Here is a 4,530-nt window from a genome sequence, read left to right as displayed (position 1 = left end):
GCGATATTATCCCTCACCAAGTCACCGTCCCAGATGTTTTGCATGTGTGCAGGCAGGTGAGGCATATTGCCAGCATTGTTTTAGGTGTGGGAGTAGTGAGCATTTCCGTGCAGGTTGTAAAGCACCTAGACTGACAAAATCAGATAAAGGGAGCCCTTTAAACTAAGGGAGGTTGCTCCCACGGGACATGGGGCAACCGACAGCATTGAAAAGTCCCAATATTGTGCTAACTGTGAGGGAAAGGAAGAGAGTATGAAGTTAAAATGTTGTTCTGTTTGTAAAATAACATTGTACTGCTCAAAAGACTGTCAAGAGACACACTGGTCTGTGCACAGAAGGTACTGTAAGCCACATACATGTTCATCTATTAAGAAACAGGAAACACAGTCAAGTTGCAAACCAAAGTGTAGAAAAAGAAGTAATCCAGTGAAGATGCCTACTGTAAAAGAGCTTGTAGGAGAGAAATGTCTCATTCAGTGCTTTCTGCACAACCAAAGAATCCAGGCACTTTGGGACACAGGTTCACAAATTTGTGCTGTAGATGTGGCCTGGAAACAGACCCATTTCCCTGATGTCCAACTAAGAGATATAGCAGAACTAGTAGACCCACTTGAACCACTGCAACTTGAAGCAGCCAATGGGACGGAAATACCATATATTGGTTGGCTCGAGGTAAGCTTCAGACTTACTGCTACTGATAAAGATCTGCTAATACCTGTGTTAGTGTTAAAAGGCAACCAACAGTCATGCCCCATAATTGGCTTCAATGTGATTTCACACCTAGTTGCAAACAGAGTACAGGATAAGACAAACACTAAGAATAAAGAGAAACTCATGAAAACAGTAAAAGTAGCTTTTCCTCACCTCAAAAAGAGTAGGGCAAGAGCTTTTGTTAATGCAGTGACAGTGGGACAGCCATGTGAGCACAGTGTAAGAACAACAAATGAGAGAGTTGAAGTGCCTAAACAGAGTTCCGTCCAAATAGAGTGTCGTGTGCAAGCCCCGCCTTTCAAAGAAGATAGAACCCTGATCTTCGAGCCTCATGAGAACCCACAGTGGCCTGAAGGACTCGAGTTCTGTGATACCCTTGTTTTAGTAAAGACTGGTATGACACCAAAAATTGTCATTAGTGTACAAAATCCCACCAGCCATGACATCACACTGCCAAGTAGGACTGTTATTGGAACTGTGCAGTCTGTTGCATCAATATATCCTGCTAATGTATTCAAAACTGACTGCCTCCCTACTGCATCGGTCCGTCCCATCCAGGCTAAGAGCTCAGGTGAGAACACACCTAAAAGTGAACAATGGGACCCACCTGTCGACTTGACTCACCTGAATGACCACCAGAGACAAGCTGTTAGTCAGATGTTAAGAGAAGAGTCAGAGTCATTCTCTAAATCTGATGACGACATAGGCTGTGTTGAAAACTTGCAAATGAACATTTCGTTGAAAGATAATGAGCCAGTCACACGGACTTATCTCTCTGTACCAAAACCCTTGTATCAGGAAATGAAAAACTACCTACAGGACCTAATAGCTCAGGGGTGGGTGGAAAAATCAAACTCATCTTACTCCTCTCCAGTAGTCTGTGTGAGAAAAAAAGACGGTACATTGCGCTTGTGTATTGACTACCGAGAGCTGAATAGGAAGACTCACCCAGACCGCCACTCCATTCCCAGAGTACAAGACATAATGGACAACTTAGGTGGCAACACTCTCTTTTCTCTACTGGACCAGGGTAAAGCATACCACCAGGGGTTCATGGGCAAAGACAGTAAACACCTAACAGCTTTTGTGACCCCCTGGGGCCTGTATGAGTGGGTCAGAATCCCATTTGGACTGATGAATGCTCCGGCAGCATTCCAACGCTGCATGGAGGAGTGCTTAGAAGGGTTAAGGGATGAAATATGTGTGCCTTACCTCGATGATGTCCTTGTCTTTAGCAGAACGTTTGAGGATCATGTTGAGGATGTCAGGAAAGTGCTGCGCCGACTCAGGGAGTACGGAATCAAACTCAAACCAAGAAAGTGTGACCTGTTTAGGACAGAAGTGAGGTACCTTGGCAGGATTGTGTCAGCAGAGGGAAGCAGGATAGACTCCGCAGACACTGCTGCTGTAACAGCTTTGAAAAACAAACAGCCAGGTACTGTTGGTGAACTAAGAGCAATGTTGGGCCTACTAAGTTATTACAGACAATACATCAAGGATTTTGCCAGAATTGCAAATCCTCTGTATGACTTGCTCAAGGGACCTGCAGATGCTGAGACCCAGCGAAACACAAGATTAAAGTGGCAAACAAAGCGAAACAGGTGTAGTGTCCCTTCGAGTACACCTATTGAGTGGACCGACATGCACCAGTTAGCACTAGAGCAGCTGATAGACTGTCTAACTCAGCCCCCTGTTCTAGGCTTTCCAGAATTTTCACAGCCATTCACCGTTCACACTGATGCGTCAAACCAGGGATTAGGTGCCGTGTTGTACCAAAAGCAGAATGGAAAGCTTCGTGTGATTGCTTATGGTTCCCGCACTTTAACTGCAGCTGAGAAGAATTACCACCTGCATTCAGGCAAGTTAGAGTTTCTTGCTCTCAAGTGGGCTATCACAGAAAAATTCCGTGATTACCTATATTATGCACCATTCTTCACCGTGTACACCGACAATAATCCACTTACCTGTACTGTCCACTGCCAAACTGAATGCAACAGGGTGTTGATGGGTAGCAGAACTGGCAGATTTTCACTTCACAATTAAATATCGCCCTGGTAAAGAAAATGTGGATGCAGACAGCCTCTCCAGGATGCCGGTAGACATGGAAACGTTTATGAATGAATGCACAGAGGAAATGGCATACGATGTAATTGGAGCAACCACACAGGCAGTGGAAAGGCAGGATGACTCCAATGTGTCATGGTCCATGGGTGTCTCAGTCAGGTGTTCAGCCATGGCCACAGATGTTTCCATCATTCCACTGACAAAAGGCCAGATCAAACAGGACCAAAGAAGTGATCCGACTATTGGACCTGTAATTCAGTGTAAACTAACACAGGAAAAACCATCACGTTCAGAGCTAAGAAAACTCAGCCCACAGGTCATATGTCTCCTGAGGGAGTGGGACAAATTGGAGATGGATGAGAATGGGATCTTGCACAGAAAAACAGCAAACAGAAAACAGTTGGTCCTACCAGAAATACACAAAAGTACTGTACTAAAGGAGCTACATGATGAAATGGGCCATCAAGGTGTAGAGAGAACATTGTCACTGATACGGGACCGGTTTTACTGGCCCTATATGCAACGGGAAGTAGAGGATTATGTGACCAGAAGGTGTGTTTGCATAAAACAGAAGAAGCCGTGTCATGAGAGCAGAGCACCACTGACTAATATTGTCACTACTCACCCATTTGAACTTGTCTCAATTGATTTCCTGCACCTTGACAAGTGCAAAGGGGGTTATGAATACATCCTTGTAGTCATTGACCATTTCACACGCTTCGCCCAAGCGTATGCCACAACTTCCAAATCAGGTAAAACGGCTGCAGACAAAATCTTTAATGACTATGCTTTAAGATTTGGCTTTCCAGCACGAATACATCATGATCAAGGTGCTGAATTTGAAAATCATCTGTTTACACAACTGAAAAACTACTGTGGAGTTGCTGGGTCCAGGACTACTCCCTACCATCCCCAAGGGAATGGACAAGTGGAGCGGTTTAATAGGACACTACTCCAGATGCTGAAAACACTCTCAGAGAGTCAGAAAACTAACTGGAAGGACTCTCTTAACAAACTGATTTATGCCTATAATTGTACCCGCAGCGAGGTAACTGGATTCTCCCCTTTTTACTTGTTATATGGACGCTCCCCACGATAGCCAATCGACATGCTGTTCAGCTTGACCTCAGAACAAGGAGATGGCAATCATCATGACTACATGGTAAAATGGAAACAAGGCATGGAAGAAGCATATGAGATCACGAGAGAAAATGCTCATAAAGCAGCTGTAAGAAGTAAAAGACATTATGACAGCAAGGTGAGGAGCTCAGTATTACAGCCAGGTGATCGTGTTTTAATAAGGAACATGACACCTCGAGGAGGTCCAGGCAAGCTGAGGAACCACTGGGAGGATGTGGTTCACACAGTCGTTCGTCAGGTCAGCAGAGATATCCCAGTTTATGAACTCAGACCTGAGAAAGCAAAAGGGAGATCAAGGATATTGCATCGCAATCTTCTTCTGCCATGTGACCATCTGCCTGTTGAAACTGAAGTGCGACCACGAACAAGAAAAAGAGCCGTGGAGACAAGTGAGGAAGTGGAACAAGCTGAGGAAGAGGATGACGATGATGAGTACTATCCAGTGTCATCTCAGCAGCCATTTGAGCCACTTTACCCTCCGACACTGAATCCTATGAGCACTGATGAACCAGTCAAACACCTTCAAACAGTGGAAAACATGTCATCTGAGCCAGAGAATGAACATGAAGTACTGAACCAATGTGAACAACTACCCGACCAAGAGGAAAATTATGT

This window comes from Maylandia zebra, linkage group LG17 (genome assembly GCF_041146795.1).
Source record: "Maylandia zebra isolate NMK-2024a linkage group LG17, Mzebra_GT3a, whole genome shotgun sequence".
Lineage (NCBI taxonomy): Eukaryota > Metazoa > Chordata > Actinopteri > Cichliformes > Cichlidae > Maylandia > Maylandia zebra.
This window is presented reverse-complemented; position numbering follows the sequence as displayed.